This window comes from Protopterus annectens, chromosome 3.part1, assembly GCF_019279795.1.
Source record: "Protopterus annectens isolate FY-2018-M chromosome 3.part1, PAN1.0, whole genome shotgun sequence".
Taxonomy (NCBI): domain Eukaryota; kingdom Metazoa; phylum Chordata; order Ceratodontiformes; family Protopteridae; genus Protopterus; species Protopterus annectens.
In genome coordinates, this window is record NC_056732.1 from 356,894,360 (window position 1) to 356,906,580 (window position 12,221).

Genomic DNA, 12,221 nt, shown 5'->3' on the forward strand with positions numbered 1-12,221 from the left:
CCAATTTAGAGTGTCCAATCCACCTACAGCATGTCTTTGGGATGTGGGAGGAAACCGGAGCACCCGGAGGAAACCCACGCAACCACAGGGAGGACATGCAGACTCTGCACAGAAGACACCCCAACCGAGGATCAAACCGGCGAACCTCTTGCTGTGAGGCATCCTATTAGCTCTACTAAAGATCAAAAACATCATTTTCATGGGTCTGGACAGTGTATCTGGTTACATTTGGTAAGTACAAAACATAGCTTGGCTTAATCCTTCCTTAACCAATGTAACCACAGCAGTCTCTGTACCAACTAGGTACCTGATACTTGGTGAACTCCCACAGTGGTTCCTCTACGTAAGAGTGACTCACCACAGATCCAGGTAATTACAGACCCATAGGTCCTACCTGTATCATTTGTAAGGTCATGGAATATATCATATCATATCACTTAAATGATGATGTTTACGGTACATTCAGTCCCTCAATCCAAACCAATTTAACTCTGTTAAAGGCAGGCCTTGTCCACTTAGTGCAATAAATTTCTTTGATCGGGTTACAGTAGCCATAAATATGGGCCACACCATCCTCACTTCTTATCTGGACCTTGCTAAAGCCTTCGGTACAATTCTCATGCAGGTAATATCAACAAGCGTACACAATTTAACATTAATCCACTAGTCATCCACTGGGTATCCAATTGGCTCACTGACAAAATTTACACAGTTAAATTTGTGGGTACCTCTTCAACAGAAAAGCATATCACCAGCGGAGTACCTCAGTGCTCATTCCTGGGCGTTCTCCTCTTCAGCATCTATTTTTCTGAAGTTAAGATAGATGATGATGCCTATGACTCACAAAGGTTACCGATGACTGCAAACTGAGTGCAGTCATACACTACCCTAAAGACGTACACTTTTTTGTAACAGGGGCTCGATAGGACTAATGCCTGGTGTGCTGACCATTGGGCTTAATGCCAAAAAAGTATCATAGTTTTATTTGACAGGCAAGAATTCCACACTTTATAAATACCAAGAAGATCCCCTGTAAAACTGATTTAGTCATGGGGCATCTGGGTACCTTCTTTGACAAGGACCCAACTTTTGACTACCCTGTGCCTGAAAATCTTTCTATGCAGCAAAGCTAAGAAGCATATCTTCCTGAATGAAGAAAGCAATAATCCTTCTGTATAACTCTCTTATTTGGCCAATCAAAGAATACAGAATCTCTTTTGGCATACACCTCTCTAATTATCTCATCCAATTTGAAAGGCCTCTTAAGATTTTTGACCAAGAAAATTACTAGTTTGAACTCACTAAGCAGCGCTGATACAATAAAAGCCCTCTCACTATACTGTGTCCCACACAGGCTGTTCATAGTGATCTGTGCTTGGCCTTTTTCAGACATGAAATATCCCAAGCCCTCTGATCTTCTGCACTTATGGAGAATAAACAGTTCCATAAATATGCACACAACATATAACAATATATAAAAATGTTTTATTGAAGAAGGTTAGTGCTTTTGCAGGGTCACCACTTCATCAGACCAAATACAAAAGTATGTTAAAACACAGATATTTAAAACATAGCACAACCAATCAACTAAAACTAATTAAAAAAGACCAATCAAACAAAAGTGATGTAACCCATATCACCGCCTACTCAGTAGAGCTGGTTTAAGGGAGACACCACTATTAAGTCCTGGGTATTCCTATGCATGCAAAGAAACAATCCATTTTAGCTCACACATCTCAACAACAAATCTGGGTATAAAAATGCGCCCTGTAATGGGATCACACATCCCATTACAGGGGGCATTTTTACACCCAGATTTGTGGCAACATGCAGGAGCAGCAATTTGGTATATATGGCTACCTGCTGCTCCTGTGATAGTTTCTATGTGGGCAAAACCACGCAACAACTTAGAGAGAGGGTACTTGAGCACCTAGGCAACATACATAACCATGTAACATCAAATGCTTTAGCTAATCATGCCTTATTGTTTCCAGGACATAATTATTTTAAATTCAGAGTTTTACAACTTTTGCATTTCCATATTAGAAGAGGTGATTTTAATAACGTTGTTGAGATATGTGAGCTTCAAAGAAACAGCTGCCAGAACTGTCAAAGAGAGAAGTCATTAATATGCAAAGAGTTAATAGACATATCTTGTACTCATAGCTATTCTGTTGTTTCTCCATGGGAAACAAAAGAAACAAATGTAATTCAATTTAATATAATTGCATTTGATTTTGTGTAGCAAAGGAAATGGTGTAATCGATGTCCTTGGACTCCTATGCATGAGTAATGAGCAAAAATGTATGTATACATATACAGTACATCAAAATGTATATAAATACATATGATATGTGTGTGCGCGCGCGTGCGTGTGTGTGTGTGTGTGTGTGTGTGTGTGTGTGTGTGTGTGTGTGTGTGTGTGTTTCTATTTTGCCTAGGAGTCTTTCCTCTCATTGTTGAATATTGTTGCATACTTTTTTGTATATATTTGTGTTTTTACACTGAAAAACATTGCTAACTATTCTAGTATTTACTGTTTTGGATGTTTTCACCTATACTATATGTACTAAATCACTGTTGAACATTGTCTCCCTACTTCTTTGTATATAGATTTTTGTTTTACACTAATTTTGTTGTATTTCAGTTATACTATATGTGCTAATTTGTAAATAGTCTCAGTCTGAATATGTAGCTGTCCATGCTTCATTCATCTAACTTTACTGAATTGCACTTTTTATACTAAATTGTATATTGTAATATTTAAGTAACTCTGGAGCTCTTCTCCTCAGGCCTCCGCTGAAAAAAGGGGTTTCAGCCCAGTCGGACAAAGCCTATCAATAAATGTGAAAATAAATAAATAAATATGTGTATATCTATATAGATAGATAGATAGATAGATAATGTGTGCATGTGTGTATTAATGTATTTAGAACTGCTTTGTCTTAGACTAAATTTTAATCTTTTATTGGGGAGACCTTTGTAAAAACCATGCAATTTTTATTCTACCTTGTGTTACTTTCTCTTGCTTAGAATAGTCAAGGGTTAGCATTTCTTTAGTAGGAGACAGCTAGGATATATATTTAATTGTTCTTTAGTTTTTCTGTACATGCCTTGTATATAGAACTGACTGATTTTCTTCTGTGCCCTATTGTGATATCTACTTATTTAATCTCTAACAGCACTGCTTTCTTTATTGATTAAATAAAGTTGTATGTATTCACTTTTAAGTTATTGTTGCTGGCATCAATTATTTATATATGTATTATGGCTACTTATTATTAGAGAAGGGGTATTGCTGTGGATTCCATCAAGTAATTAGAGTGGTACCACGGGGATTATTGCTAGGCCCTCCTGTTTAGCACTTATTTTGCAGATATCTAAACCAATATTATCAGAACTGTTCCAAATTATGAAAGTTTGCTGTTTCTGAATCATAGAACGCTAAATCTGTATATAATAGTTTCAAATGTTAATTACATTTCATAACTTAAACTGTTATAATACTTAGCTAATTTGTGTTGTGCAACCATATTATTTGATTTTTTTATACATTTGTAATACTTTCTGTAAGTTACTCTGCTTTGTAATTCTTTCTTGGCTTCTTGGCCTGAGTGATAACTAAAAATGGTTTTCAAAACTGTATACATACCCAATTAACAAATGTAAAAATAAAATTAATTTAAAGAAAAGCTGCATAGCTGTATTTGGCAAAATGCAGCTTCCATCTCAAATGTTAGAAACCTTACTCCTCTTCAGACAGATGCCATAAGAGACCTGAATACTTATGTGGACATGTGAGTCTCATTCAGTCATCATTCTTCCACTGCAGTTAGCAAGTCCTTCTATCTGTCCCAGGTCATTTCCAAGGGAATGTCTTTCACATTGACAGAACTCACTCTGCCACTCTTCTCTTCCCTTACCAGACTCATCATCAAATACAATTTCCCCTTTGATATGTATAAATCCAACTTAGTGCTCAGCTAGAAAGACCCTAGAGACGTCTATCCAAGAAAATAAAGACATTAAATCTTTCAACTAGCCCAACAGATTAGTGCAGCTTTCCTTATACTCAGAACCTTACAGTTTGCTCCAAAGTGACTCGTGCCTTGCATTTTAAGCAAGAAACAACCCAGTCCTATTTGTTCTCCTTTATCTTTTCCAAACTACACTTGGACCTAAATCAACACCAAAAATAAATGAAAATCATATACAGCTCAATTTGGAATTTTATTTACTGCTGCACTGTGCAATGAAAATAACAGTACGATTAAAAAATAAACTTAATAAATAAACCTACATACCTATGTGGGGTAATGCAATGTGCTTTACAAGTGCTCCTTATAACTAGATGCCTGTCTTCCTTTCCGCTAACACAAGAAAGCCATTTTTTATTTTCTTGCACTGAGATGACCTGCGGTTGCTGACAGAATGTGTTGCGGTCATGTTGCTGTGACCTTTTGAAACATAAGCTTATTCCTTACTTTACACTTTGGAGCCACATTGCATTTGGTGACTTTTTCCTTGAATTAGACTTGTATGCACTTTCTTTTACTTTACCCTGTAGGGAACCAGTGGTTTGACTTGAAACCATCCCTTTGACAACCATCAGGCCTATCTGGAACAGTGCATTGGATCCAAGCACTATAGCCCCTGTCATTCACATATCCATGTGCCAGTCAGTCAACCTGTAACTATTTTATTTAGCAGTTTCAATTAAACTAAGATGAGTTGGGTTTACTTAGATTGTTTTAGATGAGCTAGGATATTGTGGGAGTGACAGAGTTTTTCCTTGTGTGCCTAATGTGGACATGTTTACTCTAATTACTTGTGTAGGCAGTATAAAATATAGTAACCCAGTCCAGATTAATATGGAATAATTTGTTGTATATTTTTCTCTCTATGTCATGCAAATTAAGTTTAACAGATCACCATTTGTAAAAGGATTTACTCAAAGGCAACCAAATCAGAAAAGTAGTCTTATTCATTTTGGGATAGCAAACGGGTAACAAGAAGTCAAAGACAACAAATACAAATTTATTAGCTCTCAGAGTCAGGTCAATGCAGACCTCTCAAATGTTCAGATTTTCCCAGAATGCCCAGATTTTTGCCTCATATTTTTGGTCTGCTCCACATTAAATTTGTGATTTTCTGGAAAATCACTGAGAAATTAAGTTGCTAAATAATGACAGACATTTGAATTACAGACTTCATAGCTTGCTGAAAATGGAGTCTAACATTAAACATTGTATTCTACCAACTTTCTAAGTTTATAAGAGCAGTATTTAAAATCTGTCCCTATTTTTGGGCATTTGTCCCCATTATTTTTGGTTTTGTCCAGATTTCTTGTGTTAAGAGGTTGAGCGCTATGGGTCAATGACTTATCTAACTTAAACAATGCCAACAAGACCAGATAGTCTGGTACTAATCAAATCATAATCAAACTATTATTTCATACTCAAGTGGAAAGTCACTGAAGCAAGATAGATGAATATAAGCACAATTGTTGTACCAGTTCAGTAAAACAATATGGCAAAAAATAGGCTACGGCAATTTGACTTAGTAAGCTTGTAAGAGGATTACTTTAATCTATTTAATTTGAACTTTCTTGTGGACCTACTTCTCTTTCTTTTTAAAATAATCAGTCATAAATAACTGTAAGGGAAGAGATATCAGTAAGTGTGTACCTAATGTGAATTTAAGTAAATACACAGCATTATTACAGAATGCTGAACTCCTCCAGTATTTCCCTGTACCTGTCAAAATGTCAAGGCTGCAGTGTAACTGCTATAAGTGATTGGTTGCATTAGATTAGAACAAGATAGGCCATTTTTGTTAGAATATATAACTGGCCATTTTTACCAGAATATATAATTTCTGTTCATTAATAACATCTCTTAGCCTGTGAATACATTCTTCTCTTGTAGATATTTGCAACTATAAGGGCTTTTTTCTTACTGATTGTTTCAGTACCTTTTCAAGTTTGTATCCTTATCTGGGACTATTTTATTATTTAATGTAAACTTTCCTAATGGGCATGTTATATCATTATTCACTATATTAGTTATTCTATTATATTATTAACATTTATTATTTTAAAGCTTTTTCCCCTAAACTTGCAATGAACATGGGCCTCAAACCTAATGGTCAATAAAATATACTTATATAAATAAATATGTTTTCATTAATTCTTTCCGCATCCCTTTAACCCTTCCTCTGCAGCCTCAAAACATAAGTACAGTGTGCCATCTTACAAAAGGAATTATATCACATCTCTATATCTATCTATCTATCTATCTATCTATCTATCTATCTATCTATCTATCTATCTATCTATCTATCTATCCATCCACCCATCTGTTTGTCTGCCTGCATGTCCACCTGTACTGTCTGTCTGACTGCCTGCCTACCTAGTTGTGCACCTATCTAAATAAAATAACACTGGAATAGGCACACACACACACACACACACACACACACACACACACACACACACACACACACACACACACACACACACACACACACACACACACACACACACACACACACACACACACACACCCAGAGTGCACAAAACAACATGGTCAGGCCTGCAAGATTACTGGAATCCAATGTTCTACAATTTCACCAAATTATCTGTTCAGAACATAAAAACTTGTCTTGAAGACCACTGACAGCAAAAATAATGAATTAAAGAAGTTACTAGGAATCTTTCTGATTTTTTGAACTGAATGAAAAAAAATTCAACAATCACCGTATTCTCCTCTGACAGTAATTCAATGTTACATTGCCCTGTCACAGGCCTCCAAAGAACTGAACCACCAGTGACTAAGTGAAGTTTGCAGCTTTGAAATAAGGCATGCCAATTATGGATCTAGCAAGCATCTTCCTGCCTTTTTTTTTTACTGGAGAGGAAGAAGAAGTTTAGCACTGTTTTCCTGCATTGCAAATGCTAGATTAGCCTGTCAGATGACAGTTGACAGTTGTATATTTCCATTGTCTTGAGAAACAAGTGAACAAACAAAAACGAATATCTATCTGTATAAAAAGGCAGCAATTCAAAAATGCACCTCTGCGTTCACCTTTCTCTAACTAGTTCTAGCTATAAAACCTAAATTTTGATTTACTTTTTGCATCTCTAGTAATATAAATTTCGAGGCAGTTTGCGGGTGATTAAATCACTGGGCCAAATTACCACTGCTGATTCTGGGTTCTAAGTGTGTATGTATTTCATGCCCTGCAGTTGTCTACCATACCAGCTTCTTTCCTTCTCAGGTTTATATTTCTATCTGCTATTTTTTTTCCACTGCTAGAACATGAACTCAGTAAAAACAGCTATAGTCAGATAATTCCAAAAAAAGAACTCCAAGGATTATTTTACATATTTAATTACAGATTCTTTAGAAAATGGGTGATTACATTGTTATTTTACTATATATAAATTATATATGTGTGTGTGTGTGTGTGTGTGTGTGTGTGTATATATATATATATATATATATATATGTGTGTGTGTGTGTGTGTGTGTTGTATACATGAGTATATAATATATGAATATATATAATTTATATATACATTGATTTATTGAACTGTACCACTGAAGTAGTTGATACTAGCCTTTCAAAAATAAACATAAAAAATGTAAACAATGAAAAAAAATCAAAAAAAGGTAATGGACAGTTTCCTTTTGCAGTTCAATCACCAAAGCCCCTCCATACATCCAGGCATAATTTGTTTGAATAGTGGAAATATTATGCAAAGGATTTTTTAAAGATAAGGTGCAGAGTTAGGATTAGGGGCAGTGTTAAACTTAGCGGGTATCATTATTGTGGGTGGGTGTCTGTGTGTGTATATAAATAGATATCATTGCAAAAACAAATAAATCACATCTAAATGGACCAAAAAAAATTACATGCACAATCTACTGATGAGGTACACATACACACACAATCAAAACACACACTGCTGCACACTGTTACACACATGAAAAACAAACATGATATCTGAACCCCTGCCAAATGTGAGCCATTCTGCCATGCACAAAACCTAAAATTGCACTCAGATACTCAGCCTACTCTGTTCCTGAAAAACACATTAGGAAGCCAATAAAGTACATGTGCTAACATAAAAACCTAATATCTTCTTAAACAAATCAGAGGAAGTTGTCTCATAACAATGGAACTTATTCCACAAAAATATAAATAACATACCAAATGCATTTATGAGAAAGGCTTTGTCTCACACATCCTCAACATGGAGGATTTGCTAATATACCACCTTACTTATCTATACATTAACTCCGCAGTCAAACAGCTGTGACCAAAGTGACAACACTACTGAAAGTGCAATAGTCAGTGAACCATTTGTCAACTTACGCACAAATTAACCACTGGGGATCCCATACTACCCATCCACAACATGGGACATACATGCACACACACACACACACACACACACACAGTATATATATATATATATATATATATATATATATATATATATATATATATATACTGTGTGTGTGTGTGTGTGTGTGTGTGTGCATGTGGTTGTGTGTGTGTGTGTGTGTACATGTCTCTAACATGTCGAGGCATTTGTCATTTGCCTTGGTTTTTCACAGGATACAACTCCAACTCAGGACTGGCCACCAAGGGCAAGGACAGGTGGTAACCATATGTAATGCCTGCATGATTAAACTTTTCATTGTATGAGTACTTTGGAGAATGTTTATTTTAGCATTACAGATCTTAATTGCTGTTCTCTTAACAGATGTTTGACTCATCAACATTTAGAAAGAAATATGGAGAGTGCCATGATTTGCTCTTAAACAAAAGTACAGTTTATTGTTGTTAAGTGCAGGTGGAAAATATAATGGACAGTTAAAGCTGTCCCCATTCCTCAATACTTGAGACAGTTATCTCATTAACTGTGTAATCAGGGAACTTAACAATTATGTGCTTTGTACAGATTTAGGGCACATTTTTTAAATGGAAACTGGTTGAAGCAGCAGTCAGCATGAATGACCATACTGGATTGTCTGACAAAGTGATGTTTTGTAAAATAAGATGTACATGGAAAAAGGCAACCTATTCCAAAGAGAAAAGAATGCCATCTTAAAGGAAGGAGTCAGAGAAAACTGTTCTGTGTTGAGATCGCTTCTTGGCTATTTGGCTAAGACGAAGAATAATATGGGAGATAGTATGCTTAATTTGGACAGAGAAATATCAAATGATAGAACTGAATTGCCTCCTTAGTATTAATGAAAGAGTTGTTCCCAATGCTGAATCAAACTGTAGCAGCATGAAACCTTTTCTTTTTTTATTTCACACTTTAAGTAGGTGCTCTGCTCTCCCTGTATATTGACATACCCCTCAGGAGAGCTGGCTAGATGTCCATTGGGGCATATTTAAGGGAAAGAAAGTAGTTTTTCCTGTATGTTCTATACTAGGAGTTTCCACTAGAAGCAAAGCTGGCTCGACCAGCACACTATGTCAGTATCACGGAGCAGCACTCTACCGCATGGAACAGCACCCTACTCCATGGGCCAGAACCCTACTGCATGGTGCAGCACCCTACCCCAAGAACCAACACACTACCCCACAGAGCAGTACCCTACCCTATCAGTACTTCTAAGTGAAGACCAAAAAAAAAGAAAGAAAGAAAAGTACTTCACCGTAATTAGCTGATCACTATTACATCAAAAGCAAATAAATGACAGTTTTAAAAGCCAGTATTGCATTAAAAAGAGATCAGGGATGGCTGATCGCACCCACCAACACTCTGTGCCCTGGGTAGTTACCCCTTTCGCACTACCCTAGCTACACTACTTTGACCTGCTACAAGTTTGTGTCATTTCTAATTAGCTTGAAGGGGCAACGAAGCACACCCTCCAGCATACTTGCCTGTTTGGTCAGGGGCTGCTGCTGCCCTTTGTAAAATATTTTAGCACTGTTTGAAGAACTTCATAAAGTGAAGCTTATGTTGTACTGTTATTGTAACAGTAATGAACATATTAAGTAATTGTTTTTGATTTTCCAGGAGATGCTATTGAAAATGTGTTTATCTTTTTTTTTTGGTTTCCTTTCTTCACATTAGAGCACCCTAGACAAATACTCCACATCCACTATTGGGTTTACCAGCCTCTTCCTAACACCCTTGACCTTTTTCCATTTTGGGCTGAGTTCAGCGTGGATCCTAAGAGTACAAGGAACGAGTCTGGTCATCTTACTATCTCTGGGAGATTCTATTTATTTTTATGCCCTGCCTATTCCCTTATTGTTTACAAAAGATGGTTTAAACTGATTCTTCCTTTCTGAACATATTCAGGTGCTACATGAACCTTCACAAATGCGGAATGAGTGTTTATAAAAAAAAAAAAAAAATGCCAAACCACTTCCAGACTATATTTACAGTCTTCTGGCTAAGTTGCTCATTAGACTTTGTTGTTCATTTGCAGATCCTCTGCAGAGAGGATCCTCCTGATACAACACTAGCCTTTACTTTTTTCACATTAACTACAATAGGAATGTGAGACATATATTTTGCATTCTGCTTCAGGTAACTCGTGTTCTGCCATTGCTGTCCTTAGATTCAGTGTTAAATTATTTCACACATGCTGCGTCTCTGCAGGCTTTCTATTCCTGCTGCTGCAAATAGACACACTGATGCACTGTTACGCACCCACAGGTATTTCCTGATGAGGCTGAAAGGAGAGGTGCCATTACTGTGCATACTCAGTTCAGTCAGCTGTCTGGATGCTCGTCACTTATAAGATGATTGTGTGAGAAACTTTCCTTAGCATGCTGTCCCACTCTAAGCTATATGTGCTATTAAAGATGACAATCCCTAAAGCAGCCCTTGTTTTTGGCTGGACAATGTCATTTGGCTAAGAAATACACATACAGTATACACTGTCATCCAAGACACCCAGGCTAATATAATCATCTTCAAGGTCATTTCACCTTAGGGAAGGGGGAGAGACCTCTTAAATTCAGTTCCAGCTGTCTTGTCATGGCTGATCAGAAAATTCATCCATGCAGCCTGTGATGAGATATCCTGTTCTGGCTACCAAACCCTGTTTATTTACCTGTTGTAAGTCCTGTAACATGATGCTTGATTAACAGAATCAGTGTTCATCACAGTTTATCCTACAGTCTGACATATAATCCATTACCAGTGATACTGATTTGTCTCTCACCTTTATAGACAAATCAGCCCGTGTACATGAATGATGAAAGTGAATTATTGTTCTTTGTTTTCTTTATTGTGTGATGGGGGAGGTAGATTTTGCTCCCTTTATTTTGCTGAATGTGATATAAAGTAAAAATGGTCTGTGCAAAGACTAATTGTGTGCAACCTTTTTAAAGTAGTAATCCCACAATCTAGCAGCAAAATCACCTACCTCAACTACACATACACTCTCCAACATACAATTTAGGCTGCCTAGTAATCTGTAATAATTTGCAACGTGCCTTTATACCAGCCAATACTTCACTCGGCAGCTGCATCCTTTAATCCATTTCACATAAAATCCAACCTTTAACTTGCTTTTCTTTATCATACAAGCTGATAGCATCATTTTTTTACTCATGGGGCATATATACATGCTGCCCAAAAAGCAGTCCACATGCTGCTTAAATTTGTCACTACCACTTTTCCTTCTGTTGCATGCATCACCTTCCTTAACTGTGTCTGTAGATTTTTTAAAAACCACGAGTCCCATCACAAACAGCAGTACCAGTATGCTCTCATATTCTCCAGCCTTCTTTATTTAACCCAAACTTGTCAATGTTTCTATTAGGTTTTAATCTCGAATTAGCAGACGAATCATGTCTACCACCACATCATTACTATATTATTTCTAGAAGTCATGTGCCTACCTAGATGATAAGCTTTTAACACTTGAAGTACTATATTAAATTGTTTTCTCCCTGTGAAGTTTTGTTTTACCTTTTCTTCTGTCTCCTTCTCTTAACACTCCTCTTCCCTCTTCCTCTAATACTATGTAGTTATTGTCTGTTGCACTCTCCCAAGTCGATTTTTCTTCAACTCCTACTCCACATTTTATTCTGCTTGAACAATGTCTATAACATATATTGCAATAGTTTTTTATCTTTATCTTATCAGCTCCTCCACCTTTTCATTTTGACAAGACTTCCTTAAAACGTGCCAAACAGCCTGATAGCTGAGGGACATGGAAAACAAGAGATGTATTGTTC